We start from the raw sequence: 18,282 nt of genomic DNA, 5'->3' as shown, positions 1-18,282 counted from the left end.
GCTTTTATTTATTTTGAATGATTAATTTTTTTTTTAATCTTAATCTTAATTTAAATTTAATTTAAGATTAAAAATAAAAAATTTGAAATTTGAAATTTGAAATTTGAAATTAAATTGTATTAAAATAAATGCAAAATAAATAAAAGCAACACTCCCAGACATACCCCAAGGACGAGAGGCAGAGAAAAAAAAGAACGGCCTCTCTCTCTCTCCTCTCTCTCTCTCTCTCTCTCTCTCTCCTCATCTCTCTCTCTCTCTCTCTCTCTCTCTCTCTCTCTCTCTCTCTCTCTCTCTCTCTCTCTCTCTCTCTCTCTCTCTCTCTCTCTCTCTCTCTCTCTCCTCTCTCTCTCTCTCTCTCTATCTCTCTCATCTCTCTCTCATCTCTCTCTCTCTCTCTCTCTCTCCCACCCCCCCTCCCTCTCTCTCTCTCTATCTCTCTCTGTCTACCAGTCGCAGACTGTGTGGACTGACTGTCACACAAAGTGCTTATGGGCGGAGCCAGGCCATAACAGCCTGAAATCTTGAAGCTGAAAAATGATGGTTTTGAGTACTTGATTAGAAATATAAAACAATGCATTTTTTTTGAAAAAAAAACATACAGATGTCTTCAATACACTCACAGGAATTGTGTAAAGTGGCCCAAATAGTGCTAGGAATAGCAGTACATGTCCCCTTTAAGGACACTTCGACACACTGCCTGGTAGGAGCAGGAATCGAACCGAGAACCTCCGGATTACCAGACGACAGCTCTACCTCCTGAGCCACTGTCGCCCCTAATAGAAGAAAAACATTTAAATTAAGAACAAATTCTTATTTTCCATGACGGCCTGGCAAGAGGACAAAAGGTCCCCTCGAAGGGTAACAGGGAAAGGGACAGAAAAAATTATATAATAAAATAAAATAGAAAAGAGACAGATGGTACATACATCACAGACGTAAAGGAAATCATTAAAACACACATCAAACAACCAAATACAATTACAAAGGGGCATACATGAAGCAGAACAGTTATACAGTTGGGTGTGTAAAAAAAACTCTGATAGAGTCCTTAAAAGTAATGAGGGGGTCAATTTGTCCATTTTCAAAGTATCTTGCATCTCGTTCCAACTGCTGGGAGCAGCAAACTGGAAGGAGGATCGACATGAATATAGTCAATAAAATTGTATCTGAATATAAGAAATATGAGAACAAATAAACAGTGTAAACAATATAATTAACTCTGAATATAAAAAAAATAAGTAGTATACACAAGGTGCAAGTGAGGGTCTGTATGCTAACTGGCATATTTTGTTTTGTGTTGTTTGCTCTGTTCTGTTTTTGTAATTTGTTTCTCAGTTTAGTAGGCCACCATTATCCTCTCCCCCCTTCCCCCTTTTATGGTAAAGTGCCTTGGGTATGTGAAAGGCGCTATATAAATCCAAGCCATTATTATTATTATTATTATTATTATTATTATTATTATTATTATTATTATTATTATTATTATTATTATTATTATTATTATTATTATTATTATTATTATTATTATTATTATTATTATTATTATTATTATTATTATTATTATTATTATTATTATTATTATTATTATTATTATTATTATTATTATTATATACGTCATACGTTGTAGTCCGCATAGACGCCTGCGCAATAGAGCACGCGAAGCAGCTGCTCTACGACTATTGAACATGGGGGGGCAAACGTCTGATTTTGCTCCCCCACTTTTTGATCATATGAAAAATATGATATACTCCCCCCCTCCCATATATAAATCTAACCATAACTACGTAATTTCAATCAAATTAATAATACGCAATGACACTTAATAGCAAGTTTTTAAGTTTCCAAAGATTGCGACCGCCCCCCCTGCTCCCCCATATGGTTTGATCCATTGCCTCTCCAAGTCCAACCCCCAGCAGAGCAGACAGTGGCGCACGGCACTGGCGCTGCAGGTAGGCTGAGTGTAAATATCAAAGGCCACAGAAGTGTGTCATTTGGTGGCAGGCAGGATTTTCCAGTAAGTTGTTTATGATTGTTAAGATTATTTATGTTAGACATGTCGTTTACTATTGAGTGGTAGAGGTTCTACCACGCAATACAATAAAAGGTATACATCTTAAGGTACAATACCTGAAATGAAAATGTGTGTGTGTGTCCAGCCAACCAGGTAACATGGCCGAAAAAAGAAAGAATACAGACATCGGAGCATTTTTCAGTACACCAAAACGCAAAGTAAGAACCCTAGTAGCCTAATAGATCAAAGGGCGGGCTCCACAAATAATGGATTGCACGGTGTTAATTGCACCTTTACTTACAATTCATTATGAATTGTAAATGGAGGACCCTGATGTAAACAAAACAAAAGTCTTTCTCTGGTCTGCAATCCCTTAACAATTGTGTGTATTGAGCCGTACAACATAACATTTTTAATCAATCAATAACAGATTGCAGAATGGGTACCAGGGGCGGAGCTAGGGGGTGGCTACCTGGGCTCAAGCCCCGGATGTATTCTAAAAAGCCCTGAATCTATTTAAATTTTTTTTTAAAAAAATAAAAAAAAAATAAAGACATTTTTTTTTTTTTTTTTTTTTTTTACAATTCATCATTGTTACATGAAAATATGTTTGCACCAGATTTAGCAGAAGCTCATTTCCATCTGTGGTCTATCCAGCTGCTAACTGTATTTGAGTGAGTTAAGTCTTGGTGTTATGGTAGACTCAGACCTAAGCTTTAAATCACAATCAACAAGTTGACAAAAACTTAATTCTTCCACCTTAGAAACATAGCTAAAGTACGGCCATTTATAAATCAAAAGGACGCTGAAAACCAGATCCATGCCTTTATCTCAAGCCAACTCGACTACTGTAATGCACTCCTTACCGGCCTCCCGAAAAAATACGATGATAACTATTTTATTGCAATGCACTATTGCATTATTTTATTCTATTTTACTAACTATTTTATTGCACTGCACTATTTTACTTTGTATCAGTGAATCATAGACGCCTGGCCATAAGAGCATTCGGAGCATCTCTGCTCTCCCACTATTGAACTTGGGGGAGCAAAGGTATGCTCTTGCTCCACCACTTTTTGATTATATGAAAAATATGATATATCCCCCCCCAATATATAAATCTAACCATAACTACGTTATGGTTAACTGAGTTTTATAGTGAAAAGAGCAGCTTTATTGGTCAAGATTGAAGGCTCTATATTGCAGGAAATTGCACGTACAGGTTCATTAAATTAAAAAAAAATTTAAAAAAAACCACCCCTTGCCTGCCAATTTTTTTTAAATAATAATAATAATAATAATAATAATAATAATAATAATAATAATAATAATAATAATAATAATAATAATAATAATAATAATAATAATAATAATAATAATAATAATAATAATAATAATAATAATAATAATAATAATAATAATAATAATAATAATAATAATATATAAAAAAGAAAAAAAAATTAAAAAAAAAAAAAAAAAAAAAGGGGGCCCATCTGGGCTAAGCCCCGGATCTCCTACAATCCTAAATCCGCCCCTGATGGGTACAGTACAGTACGGCTCAATACACACAATTGTTAAGGGGATGCAGACCAGAGAAAGACTTTCGTCTTGTTTACATCAGGGTTCCCCATTTTCAATTCATAATGAATTGTAAGTAAGGGTGCAATAGAAATGTTTCATAATGATGTTCAGTGTATTCATAAGTGTATTGCTCTCCTTAATGTAGAATGATATGGTGACTGTTACGAAGGATCAGATTATACCGAATATATATATTTACTAATTGATATATATTGCATAATATTTGTATATCGTCTGATATCCCTTGTGTATTCTTTGTACATATACACGGAATATCCCTTTACCTAGTACAGACCATAATATTTCGTTCTCCTATTGGACAGCGGTCCCTTAGGCGCCACTGCCATACCCCCAAGGTCTAGTTCAAAGTCACCGCCAAAGACATGCCTGGACATGAACGGCTCTGCGCAAGAATACGAGACAGGAATAAGGCTGGTACTAGTTTGTTCACCTAACGTATAAATATGGCGCAGGTGAATACAGAAGTAGTTCGAGTTACCCAAGTGAAGCCTCACCCACGATACAACGTGCGGTGAAGTAGGGCCCGTTTGGCCCCAAATAGAGCATTGAGACCGCGTGCGAATTGATAGCTGAAGTATCAGAGTTTAACGCCTGTACCGTCGAGTTCGACCTATTCTATTAATTCAGTAATAGTCTATGTATGTATAGTGTATCGTGCGGCTACCGTTCTACAGTGACCAGCATTACCAACGTTTCCTCGTACCAGCTATTGTGCTTATCCAGGCTGGGGAGCTTAACCTGGCGTCTTCATCCGAGGAGCCCTAGACGAGGACCGTGTGGACATGTACACTGGATAACCTACCCGACGACAACATAGCCCTTTTCGGCTGGATTATATTTGCTTTGGTCCTGTAGCTGATGGAGCGGAGAATCGTCTACACCCACAATTGTGTGGGATTTACCCTGTGAGGAGCAACGTCGAGCCCGCCTCTAAGACGCCTGAGGCTGGCTAGCTTTCTTCCATGCGGAGCTGCATGCCGGAGAATAGCTGTTATTCGTCTGCGGATCAAGAGATTATTGCACTGTCTCCTGTACCTGGAGTCTCCCTATTCTTCGTTGACCCAGACTTTGCTACCGACAAATCCTCTCCCCTTGCTGGCCTACAACCGGAGGGACCCTACTAGTATCTCCCGCTGCCCTACTAGTGTACCATAGATATAATTCCTAAGATACAGGTGGTATTCATTATCTCCTGCGTAATATTATAATGGACTTACGCTCTTGACTTACTCACGCACATTCTTCGCCTTACAAGCGCGACTCTAAGTAAAGTAATGTAATCTACTATTATTGCTGCTAATAAATATTATTCTAACCAAGATTTGTGTGGAACCGTGTCATTGTGGAAGTGTTCATCTCATATACCTGTGTACTGTATGGCCAGTAGTAATGTACATAAGACAGTAGTGGTTTAATGATACCATACTTATTTAATACAGTCAGGGAATTGTACCCCTCAGTTACAATTGGTCCTTCGAGCCGGAGGGTAACTAGCGTAATATTAATATAATATTAATATTGACATGGCCAATGATGAACACTCCACAAACGGTTCTCCTAAAATAGATCGCCCGCAGCGCAGACGGCAGCCACCTCATTACCTAGAGGACTACGCTGCCAGTCTACTACCTAGCTTTCTACAGACGTTAAACGCGGAAAAAGTGGATAGTAAAAGTATGTCAAACCCTACCGACCAGGCGACCCCGCCAGTAGAGACCCTAGTGGGTTCTAACGTAACTGACCAAGCTCACGGGGGGGACCAGGAGGGACCTGACATGACTTTACCCCCCGCCAACGTCGACGAGGTAGTCCCCGGAGAGCTCCAGGATAAAGAAAGCCCTCCAGGGACGGAACCCGACCCACCACAAGAAGAGACGCGCACCCAGGAGATAGACCTCCTCGGTACGCGACAGGAGAACGGATCTCCAACGAGTACTACCAGAAGCCGATCACCTCTACCAGTGTCTTCCCCCAGCGAGGCGGACAAGATGCTGGCGCAGGCCTTTATCGCCACCCTGGCAGCCTCAACCGAACGCGATCGACTCCAAGCACAGACGCTTAGCGAGCGCGAACATTCTTCCATGGAACAAGAACGCTTCCACGCGAAACTCCAAGCGCAAGCCCTTAGTGAACGCGAACACTCTGCGACCGAGCGAGAGCGCTTCCAGGCGCAGCAACGGAGTGACGAAGACCGCATACGCCTAGAGACTAGACGCCTCCAGACGGAAGAGAATATGGAAAGAGACCGCGCCGAAGCCCAGCGCGCCGCCGCCGGTGCCCAACGCGAAGCAGAGCCCGACCTCGCTCACATTAAGCGCGAAGCCGAGCGCGACCGATTACAAGCGCAGATAATGGAGCAACTGATTGCCAGGGTAACCCCCCCTCCCTCCGCACGGGGCTCCAGGGCCTCGTCAAGACAAGGGTCTAGGGCACCCTCCCCTACCCGATCAAGCGACCCTGAGCCCGGCCAACAGAGAGAGCCTATACCCCTCTCCGAACCCCTTCCCCGACCGGTCCAAGCGAGACCCAGCAACAGGGAAGAACCGGCCTATGCCGCGGAGAGACTAAATAGACGACTACAGGATCTAGATGACCTGGCAGAGGAAGAAGAAGAGGGAGAGGAGGAGAGTCAAGCCCAACAGCATCATCGTACTCCACAGGACCAGGAGGTCCAGTACAGCCCAGACTTTACCCCCGCGGCTCTGCGCTACAGACCCCCGACTCAATTCACGGGTGAGCTTGACGCACAACCAGCCCAGAGGAACAGCACCTTGGTACCCGACAGGTACCAGCCCACCACGACAAGTAAGAGGAGACTCGCCTAGGAGGCCTCTCCTCCAACGCTCACCGATGTGCCAGCCATCCATGGCATCGTACCTTGGCACACCGACGTTCCCGGACTTCACACACGAGAACAGAGCACAGTACACAGAGCTACGAATGTGCTTAGAGACAATGATGTCCGATGTAACAGATGAACCGTACAAGTATGCTATCCTACTCAAGCACCTGAAGGTGCCCAGAGCGCACAATATAGCGCTGGCATATTCCACCTCTACTACCCCATACACCGCGGCTCTAGCAGCCCTCGACCAACGTTATGGATGCATATGGGACTACGTAATACAAGAGATAAGGAATATTGACCGTCTACCCCCAGCAACAGACAATCGCTCATTAGATGACCTGTATATCAAGGTACAATCCCTGGTAGGGATGCTGGGGGCACAAAAGGAAAAGGGTATGCACGAACTGTACGCAAACTCTAATGTTGAGAGGATTTTAGAGAAGCTTCCGCCCGCCCGACAAGAGCGCTTCAGGCAGCAAAGAGACCACCGTGATCCTAACGGTCCCGAGCCATCCCTCCTAGACCTAGCCGACTTCCTGGCGAGAGAAGTCAACAGCCTACGATTGGATACGTTCGTGCGGAGCACGCCAAGCTCCAGAGAGGGACCTAGGAGAGCAAACGATGGCCGCAGGCTGGTGACCGTCATGCACCAAGCCGAATCAGTACCGAGCAACAAGAACCACAGTACCCCCTCGATGAAAGAGAAGTGGAAGATTGTATGCCCGTACTGCGAAAAGGAACACTGGCTGTCACACTGTGACACGTTCAAGAAGATGACCGCCGACGAGGTGAGTCAATGGATAAAGTCCAACCGACACTGTTACCGATGTGCGCGCAGTCACATGGCAGCCAAGTGCCGCTTAAAGAAGAGGTGTAGTCGGTGTGACGGAGCCCACTTGGACGTCCTACATGACAGTAACAGAAGAAAGCCTGCACCCTCAAGCAGCACAAAGGCAAGTGTTATGTACATTGACCCCGCCAGCAGCGGGGGCGCCCGGGTGCTCTTGAAGGTGGTCCGCGTAACATTGAGTTACGAAGACAAGGTCATGGACACCTACGCCATCCTTGACGACGGGTCAGAGAAGACCCTTCTCCTCGCGTCCGCTGCGGCCCAGCTGGGGCTGCGGGGGAGCGGAGAAACGATGACAATTCGGACAATAAGAAGAGACCTGAAGACGATCAAGGGCGAGAACGTCTCCTTCACTATCGCAGCAAGCGGGCAGCCAGAGAGACGGTATAGGATCACTAACGCTTTCACCAGCCAAGACATAGGCCTGTCGCAGTACACCTACCCCATCGCCAAGCGATGGATAAATACGTGCACCTGCGTCAACTACCTATACCGCTCATAGACGGTGCCACCCCGACCCTGCTGATAGGATCCGACCATGCACACCTCATCGTCCCGATGGACCGGGTCCACACTGGGCCCAGAGGCTGTCCAGCAGCAGTCGAGACCCGCCTAGGATGGACACTACAAGGCCCCCTCTCTAGGTCTCCTAACCGAACAGCAGCCACTCGCTGCCTCCACTCCAGAGTGACAGAAGAAGACACCACCCTCCTACAGCACGTCGAGAGGCTATGGACACTAGAGACAATGCCCTTTAAGAACGAAAAGAAACACATTCGTTCCAAGGAAGACATTTATGCCATAGCCCTCCTCGAGCGGGGGACAAAGAGAGTCAAAGTCAACGGAGTGATGAGATACGCAACTCCACTCCTGAGGCGAGAGGGTATGCCTACCTTCCACGCCCCAAAAGAAGCGACGGAGCGGTATCTATCGAACACAGAGCGGCGCCTAGCCAGAGACCCCGCTCAAGCTACTGTGTACCGCGCTGAGATTGACAAGCTAATCACAGCGGGACACATAAAGAAAATTGACATTAAAGAGGCCGATCAGACGACCGAATCATGGTACGTGCCGCACCACAAAGTCCACCACAGCGGCAAGGTTCGTATTGTGTTTAACTGCAGCTACCAGATCGGATCACAAAATCTGAATAAAGAGCTCTTGCCCGGCCCAACACTCGGCCCCTCTCTACTAGGCGTGTTGCTACGTTTCCGCCAAGACAAGGTGGCCATCAGCGGCGACATCAAAGGGATGTTCCTGCAGGTGCGACTAGTGGAAGAGGACAAGCCCCTGCTGCGGTTCTTATGGAGAGAGAGGATCGGGGATGAGCAACCATCCATCTATCAATGGGAAGTCCTCCCTTTCGGAACCACATGCAGCCCATGCTGTGCTACGTTTGCACTGCAAAAACACGTCGCAGAAGACCCAGCAGCTGATGAAGAGGTCCGACAAAGTGTAGGAAATAGTTTCTACGTGGACAACTGTCTGCAAAGCGTCTCGACGCCAGAAGAAGCAGAGGCCCTCCTACTCAAGCTCCGCGCCTCCCTGATCAAAGACGGCTTTGATCTCCGGCAGTGGGCCAGCAGCGACCCTCAAGTATTGCGCAGCCTCTCCCCAGAGGACAAGGCAGCAAGCAGCGAGACCTGGATGGCGACCATCCCAGGAGAAGCCCAAGAAATGACATTAGGACTAGTCTGGCGCTTCAAAACAGACTCGCTCCATTATAAACACACACCCCTGACCAAGGAGCAGGGAAGGTCGACTTCACTACCGACCACAAGACGGAGTGTATACAGAACACTCGCCAGACAATATGACCCGTTGGGATGTATTCTACCTTACACCACCAGGGCAAAGATGATTGTAAGAGCGTTATGGGACAAGGACCAGGGCTGGGACGACCCCATACCCGAACACCTTGCCTCCACATGGAGAGAGTGGGAGACAGAACTCAGCTCGCTGCCAGGTGTCAACATACGCCGCAGCTACTTCCCACCCACAGTGAGGCCGGAGACGTGCCAGATGGACCTGCACGTCTTCAGCGACGCCTCCGAAGTAGCCTACGGTTCGGTGGCCTACTTGCGGGCCCGAGAGGAGGGAGGAGAAATACATACTGCCTTCATCCTGGCTCGCTCAAGAATAGCCCCCCGCAAGCAACAATCTATCCCCCGTCTAGAGCTCTGCGCAGCCCTAGCAGGAGCGCAACTCGCCACGTTAATCCAACGTGAACTCACCATCCCGGTGCAAAGAACAATCCTGTGGTCAGACTCCATGACCGTCTTCGTGGGAGTCAGAATCACAGAGATCCAAGATTTAACAGAAGCAGAATGCTGGTGTTATGTGGACACAAAACAGAACCCAGCTGACGTCATCACACGGGGAATGTCCCTGGATGACCTCACCCGTCACAATCTATATAGTGACGGGCCCGAGTTCCTCAAGCTCCCGGAAGAAGAGTGGCCTACACCCACCCCACGGGAGGCGAGTGAAGAGGAGGCAGAGAAGAAGAAATCTATGTTCTGTGGGTTGACACACACACTTGTCCCCACAGATCCCAACATAGACGACTGCCTCACCCTTGAGAGTGCGCAGCTAAAGACATTCCTGTGGCACCACCCAGAGGTTCAGCCCACTACTGACATTACTGCAGCTAACTACGAAGAAGCAGAACTCCTTCTGCTACAGCGAGCCCAGAGAGACTCGTTCCCCGACGAGCTAGACTGTCTGCAGGGATCAAAGCCAGTCCCGTCAGACTGCAGACTGCTCCACTTACCCCCTGAGAGCGACGCCCATAATCTCATCAGAGTGGGTGGTCGTCTGAGGAGAGCCCCAGACTTACCGGATGACGTCAAGTACCCGATAGTCTTGAACAGCCGACACAAGGTCACAGAGCTCATCATAAAGAAATACGACGAGGACGTGCACCACGCCGGGGCAGAGAGAGTCTTCGCGGAGATCAGACGTCGCTATTGGATACTGCAAGGAAGAGAAGCAGTACGACGCTTCCAGCGGACCTGTCTAGACTGTCGTAAATGGCGAGCACAGCCCAGTATACCCCGGATGGCTGACCTACCCCCCTGTCGCCTCCGACTCGGCGACAAGCCTTTTCACTCCACCGGTATGGACTGTTTCGGCCCGCTGTATGTAAAGAAAGGAAGAGGGACAGAGAAGCGGTGGGGTATTGTATTCAAATGCATGACCACCCGAGCGATACACATAGAACTCCTTCCAACCATGAGTACGGACTCATTCCTTATGGCCTTCCGGAGATTCACATCGCGGAAAGGAAAACCGTCTATATTATTGTCTGATCACGGGACAAACTTCAAAGGCGGAGAAAGAGAGCTGAGAGAGAGCTTCCAAGCTATGGGCCCAGAACTTAAGACCCACCTCGCTCCATCTCAGATTGATTTCCAGTTTAACCCCCCGAATGCACCTCACTTCGGTGGAACTTGGGAACGAGAAGTACGTTCAATAAAGACAGCCCTGTACGCCGTGCTTGGGGCCCAGACCGTGGCGGAAGAAGTCCTCACGACAGTCCTCACGGAGATCGAGGGAGTATTGAACTCAAAGCCCCTCGGTTACGTCTCAAGTGATGTAGCAGATGTCGACCCAGTCACCCACAACACTCTCTTGATGGTGCGGCTGGACCCGGCGCTACCACAGACAGTGTACAGGCCTGAAGAAGCGAACGGCCGAAGAATGTGGAGGTACAGTCAAGTATTGGCTGACAAGTTTTGGAACAGTTTCCTCCTCCATTATCTACCGTCTCTACAGACCCGCCAGAAATGGGTGAAAGAAAGAGACAATTTGACAAAAGGAACAGTCGTCATGATTATCGACCAGTCACTACCCCGAGCTATGTGGCCGGCCGGCCGCGTAAGCAAAGTGATCACTGGTGCCGACGGAAAGGTCAGAGCGGCAGAAGTGCTCGTCCAAGGGCGGACATATACCAGACCCTGATAGAGTTGCCAAGGCTCCCCGACACTTTTGATGACGACCATGACCCCCTGACTTTGTGAACTGCCCTACCCTCACAACGGACATTGAGTAGTGGACAGTGCGGTTAATCTGTCTCTGCTTATCTAATTAGGTGGGACTAATTAGGAGGCGGCTGTTACGAAGGATCAGATTAAACCGAATATATATATTTACTAATTGATATATATTGCATAATATTTGTATATCGTCTGATATCCCTTGTGTATTCTTTGTACATATACACGGAATATCCCTTTACCTAGTACAGACCATAATATTTCGTTCTCCTATTGGACAGCGGTCCCTTAGGCGCCACTGCCATACCCCCAAGGTCTAGTTCAAAGTCACCGCCAAAGACATGCCTGGACATGAACAGCTCTGCGCAAGAATACGAGACAGGAATAAGGCTGGTACTAGTTTGTTCACCTAACGTATAAATATGGCGCAGGTGAATACAGAAGTAGTTCGAGTTACCCAAGTGAAGCCTCACCCACGATACAACGTGCGGTGAAGTAGGGCCCGTTTGGCCCCAAATAGAGCATTGAGACCGCGTGCGAATTGATAGCTGAAGTATCAGAGTTTAACGCTGTACCGTCGAGTTCGACCTATTCTATTAATTCAGTAATAGTCTATTTATGTATAGTGTATCGTGCGGCTACCGTTCTACAGTGACCAGCATTACCAACGTTTCCTCGTACCAGCTAGTGTGCTTATCCAGGCTGGGCAGCTTAACCTGGCGCCTTCATCCGAGGAGCCCTAGACGAGGACCGTGTGGACATGTACACTGGATAACCTACCCGACGACTACATAGCCCTTTTCGGCTGGATTATATTTGCTTTGGTCCTGTAGCTGATGGAGCGGAGAATCGTCTACACCCACAATTGTGTGGGATTTACCCTGTGAGGAGCAACGTCGAGCCCGCCTCTAAGACGCCTGAGGCTGGCTAGCTTTCTTCCATGCGGAGCTGCATGCCGGAGAATAGCTGTTATTCGTCTCCTGTACCTGGAGTCTCCCTATTCTTCGTTGACCCAGACTTTGCTACCGACAAATCCTCTCCCCTTGCTGGCCTACAACCGGAGGGACCCTACTAGTATCTCCCGCTGCCCTACTAGTGTACCATAGATATAATTCCTAAGATACAGGTGGTATTCATTATCTCCTGCGTAATATTATAATGGACTTACGCTCTTGACTTACTCACGCACATTCTTCGCCTTACAAGCGCGACTCTAAGTAAAGTAATGTAATCTACTATTATTGCTGCTAATAAATATTATTCTAACCAAGATTTGTGTGGAACCGTGTCATTGTGGAAGTGTTCATCTCATATACCTGTGTACTGTATGGCCAGTAGTAATGTACATAAGACAGTAGTGGTTTAATGATACCATACTTATTTAATACAGTCAGGGAATTGTACCCCTCAGTTACAATGACTGTACAGACTCAGGAAGGAGAGAAAGAGACCAAAGAGTTACAGGTAGTGGAAATATCAGACAGTCAGCTTAAAATATAGGATAACATAACAAATTAAGACACACATACTTGGATTATATATCCCCCCTCTCTCCCTTTCTTTACAGAGTAGCATAAAGATTGTGTATTCAAACCGGTTCAGTGTATTCATAAGTGTATTGCTCTCCTTAATGTAGAATGATATGGTGACTGTGCAGACTCAGGGAGGAGGCAGAGAAGGAGAGAAAGAGACCCAAGAGTTACAGGTAATGGAAATATCAGACAGCTTAAAGTGTAGGATAACATAACAAATTAAGACACAAAATAGGCTATATTTACAGCAGACCCTGTTATTGTTCCTTGTTGGTATTTTTTCTCTCTTTCTTATTAAAAACTTGGCCTATTTGAAAGGAGATTGATTTAATAAAAATAAAAGAGCAAAAAAAAAATATACAGTATATATACAGTATATAAATATATATATATTAATATATTATTATTATTATAGTAATTGGCTATCATACTGCAATATAAACTGAGTTTTATAGTGAAAAGAGCAGCTTTATTGGTCAAGATTGAAGGCTCTATATTGCAGGAAATTGCACGTACAGGTTCATTAAATGAAAAAAATACCCCCTCCAAACCACCCCTTGCATGTAAAAATAAATAAAAATAAACATTATAAAAAAATAAAAATAAAAAAAAATATTGCACCCCCACTTTCAACTATAACTAGGCGGCCATGGTAGTCCGTGCAGGTTTTGTTGGTTAGGAGCCAGACACACTTAGTGGTCAGATGTTCCTAATAGTTCTTGAGTTCTGCAGCCGTTAGATATCCGCTACTATTGCATCAGCGCGTCTTCAAGTGACTAGCTAAGGTTCTCCCACAGTCCAGCAGATCTATTTTTCCACCCGACAATACACTGGACCTTTGTTTCCGAAGTAAACGCACAGATATACCCCGTAGTTATTTTAAGTACTCTGAAATTATAAGGAAGTAATGTCGTTTTTGTCTGTGTGTCGGTAATGAGGTCAATTTGAAATAAAATCACATCAGATTTATTAAAGGGGAACTATCTTATAAATGGCCTTTTTGAGTGTTTAGCATTGTTTCCTAGCTATGTGAACTTATATTAATATGATCTATGTCTCAAAATTCTCATATTGGCGCATTCTTCCAATTCTCCTCTCACAATATTCACCCTCACTGAACTGAGTCGTTTGAAAATGTGCCTATATGTGATGTCATATAGTCACTGCTGCATGTTAATGTTCAGGCGGCGCTGCCACACAGTGGTTTAGGAGCCGCCCTGCAGCTGCGGCTGCAAAACAGCTCGAAATCTTGAGGTAGAAAAATGCTGTTTTTGAGGACTTGATTAGAAATACAAAACAATGAATAAAAAAAATATATATATTACAGAGGTGTTCCATAGACTCACAGGAATTGTGTAAAAGTGCCCAAATAGTGAAAGAAATAGTAAAATAGTTCCCCTTTAAGTGCTGCAGAAATCATCGGTTCCCTGAAATGTCGTGGGTCTTATAGTCGGACAATAATGTAGGTACCCATGTAGTTAAGAAATAATAACTACAGTATAAATTATCTCCCAAACGGTCATACATACCCTGTAATAATAGAATAGGTACCTGGTAGTTAAATATTAATAATAATAATAATAATAATAATACGCGTTATTTGTATAGCACCTTTCATACAAGAAGTGTATATATGTGTATATATATATATAGGGATACAATTAACAGAGAATTGACATACAATGTGTATAAAATAGACAATAATCATAAAATAGACAACATGCATTAATACTAAAGGTGGGCATAGATTCATTTTTTTAATCTAGATTAATCTATCTGCAATCCTGGATTTAATCTAGATTAATCTAGATTAAAATGGCTAAAAAAAAAAAAAAAAAAACTGCCGAAGGCATTCAAAATATGTGTGTTCTACCCAAATAATGACCAGAAGTAAGTCCTTACTTTTTCTTTCCTCCTTATGTTTCTCAGGCCAGGTGGCCCATTACACCATGAGCCCATCTCCCGTTTCCAAAATGCATTACAGACTGTTTGAAAAAGCTGTTTTGCTATGATAATTGGTAATGAAATATCAAAATAATGTTCAATAAGATGTACTTGTGTTTAATAAGTTGTTTTATTCAGAAGTTAACACAAATAAATAATATTACCAGTACAGTACAGTATCTAGCACAGAAAGAATCATTTCAAACTTGAACTATGTGACATGGCTTGAATCAACTGCTCCAGTGGAGTTGCTCAGTGGCCAATGGTGTCAACTGTGGTTGTACTGGGCAGCTCCCAGGTGTGAATGGAACTGTGTGAATGTGAAGCAGGGTGTTCCTGAAAAAGAGCATCTGTGCTCAGCGAACCTACCCTGGGTAAATAAAGGGAAAAAAAAAAATGTAAATTTTTTTATTTTATTTTTTTTATAGATTAATGCGTTAATTATATTATCGCGCAATACTAGTATAGCGTTAACGCAGCACGTTAACGCCGTTAACGGCCCAGCTCTAATTAATACGTTATCACGTTGGCCTGTTATTTATACGGTAGTCAGCCAATCAGAGGCAGAATAGGGGCACGATAAAATGACATTGCCGGAGAGGCTCAGAAGATGATGGCAGGCCTGCTAGCTAAGAAAGATAAAGTAAAGGTCCAGGCTGCTAGCTAAGAAAGATAAAGTAAAGGTTCAGGCTGCTAGCTAAGAAAGATAAAGTAAAGGTGCAGGCTGCTAGCTAAGAAAGCTAAAGTAAAGGTTCAGGCTGCTAGCTAAGAAAGATAAAGTAAAGGTTCAGGCTGCTAGCTAGAAAGATAAAGTAAAGGTGCAGGCTGCTAGCTAAGAAAGCTAAAGTAAAGGTTCAGGCTGCTAGCTAAGAAAGATAAAATAAAGGTGCAGGCTGCTAGCTAAGAAAGCTAAAGTAAAGGTTCAGGCTGCTAGCTAAGAAAGATAAAGTAAAGGTTCAGGCTGCTAGCTAAGAAAGATAAACTAAAGGTTCAGGCTGCTAGCTAAGAAAGATAAAGTAAAGGTTCAGGCTGCTAGCTAAGAAAGATAAAGTAAAGGTTCAGGCTGCTAGCTAAGAAAGATAAAGTAAAGGTTCAGGCTGCTAGCTAAGAAAGATAAAGTAAAGGTGCAGGCTGCTAGCTAAGAAAGATAAAGTAAAGGTTCAGGCTGCTAGCTAAGAAGGATAAAGTAAAGGTGCAGGCTGCTAGCTAAGAAAGCTAAAGTAAAGGTTCAGGCTGCTAGCTAAGAAAATAAAGTAAAGGTTCTGGCTGCTAGCTAAGAAAGATAAACTAAAGGTTCAGGCTGCTAGCTAAGAAAGATAAAGTAAAGGTCCAGGCTGCTAGCTAAGAAAGATAAAGTAAAGGTGCAGGCTGCTAGATAAGAAAGCTAAAGTAAAGGTTCAGGCTGCTAGCTAAGAAAGATAAAGTAAAGGTTCAGGCTGCTAGCTAATAAAGATAAAGTAAAGGTTCAGGCTGCTAGCTAAGAAAGATAAAGTAAAGGTGCAGGCTGCTAGATAATAAAGATAAAGTAAAGGTTCAGGCTGCTAGCTAAGAAAGATAAAGTAAAGGTGCAGGCTGCTAGCTAAGAAAGAAAGTAAAGGTGCAGGCTGCTAGCTAAGAAAGATAAAATAAAGATACAGGCTGCTAGCTAAGAAAGATAAAGTAAAGGTGCAGGCTGCTAGCTAAGAAAGATAAAGTAAAGGTTCAGGCTGCTAGCTAAGAAAGATAAAGTAAAGGTTCAGGCTGCTAGCTAAGACAGATAAAGTAAAGGTGCAGGCTGCTAGCTAAGAAAGCTAAAGTAAAGGTTCAGGCTGCTAGCTAAGAAAGATAAAGTAATAGAAGAAGGAAGGGGACAGAAGAAGGGATGGAAAGTGTTGTGTGGACTTTATGTCTTGAAAATGTTGTTCGCACAGGTGGTCACCTTCCTTCCTTGGTGTTTCATTGATGATTAGGGGTGTAACGATGCATCGATTAATCGAAATGCATCGATTCTAATGTGACGATTCAACTGCATCGATTTGAAAATGTTAGAATCGATTATAATCTAAATTAATCTAAATAAAAAAAATGGTGAATTGTTTTTATTGACCTATAGTCCATTCATGCTGAGTGAATCAGTTCCCCCAGCCACATTTGTGTATTCAACATTTTTTGGGGAATTAACTGATAAGAAAATAATCGAATCGAATTGAATCGTGGTCAAATTAAGAGATTTCATGATGCATTGAATCGTTGCCTGAATAATCGTAATCGAAATTAATCGTTGTGAGGTTGCATCGTTACACCCCTATTGATGATAGACCCATGACACCTCCAGAGGGCTCACCAGCAACACCTGGCATCCCAGGTGCACCCCTTCCTTCTCTGCTTTTAACCCTCCTTCTGGGTGACGGTCATCTTGCAGATCTTGGGATCCTTCCTTTTCAGCCACAGCCAGTCGCTGCTCCCCTCAGCGGCCCCCGACAGTGACCTGCTTGTCAGGTCGCCTGTCCTCGGACTCCCATCCCTCTTCAGCATCCTGGTGGTCGATGTGTGGCCCACACATCAGACGCGAGAACCAAGAATAAAATACCCCACGTCAGCCAGAACTGCGATGTTGATATGGCACCAGCATTTTAAAACGGCACTTCATATAAAAAAAAAAGGCTGCCAATCCCTGATCTACAGTATTCTTAGCGTTCTGTTCGGAACAAACCCCCGAAAACGTGCCTTGTGAGTCGTGACACTTTCTGAGACCTCTTGTCACGTTTGTACGGATCACACAAATGACGGTCCTTTGTGCGTCTCACACTTTGCCGGTTGCATTGTGGGCCTTTTTTTTTCTCTCTCTCTCTTCTTCGAGTGCTCTCACATACTGTATGAACAATGAGCGGCGGCGCAAGGTGTGTCCACCAGACCGCGTATAATTGGAATGGATGGCAATGCCGGCGCGCGAGGGGCGAAAGGCTCAATGCGAGCGGGGAGTTCATTTTGTGAACCATTTCACCACATCGCTCACCATTATTCCTTACATTTACCGCGTGTGTGGATTCCTCGTGTGACAAGTGCCTCTCAGAAAATCTCGCCCGCCACACAAATACAGGTATTAGGAGTTGGGAGACGTACACCGTACAAACATCTCCTGGCTTTTTCCTCCCCTCCTCCTCCTCCTCCTCCTCCTCCTCCTCCTCCTCCTCCTCCTCCTCCTCCTTCCTCTTTCTGTTTCTCCTCACCTCCCTGACAAGCCTTCTATTATTCTCTCTCTCTCTCTCTCTCTCTCTCTCTCTCTCTCTCTCTCTCTCTCTCTCTCTCTCTCTCTCTCTCTCACCCCTCGCTTTTTCCCTCGCCAATGCAATTTCACCCGTCATACACTTGAGGCTTCATTACCATAATGACAAACCGCACCAAGCCGGGGTTTTTCGAGGTCTTCTCCACATGACATGTTTTTTTCTCTTTTGGAAGTTTTTCTTTTTCATGCCTCTCTCTCTCTCTTTCTCTCTCTCTCTCTCTCTCTCTCTCTC

Source organism: Notolepis coatsorum (genome assembly GCF_963971535.1).
Source record: "Notolepis coatsorum genome assembly, chromosome: 4".
NCBI classification, from domain to species: domain Eukaryota; kingdom Metazoa; phylum Chordata; class Actinopteri; order Aulopiformes; family Paralepididae; genus Notolepis; species Notolepis coatsorum.
The sequence above is the reverse complement of the archived record's forward strand: the minus strand, read 5'-3'. Positions refer to the sequence as shown.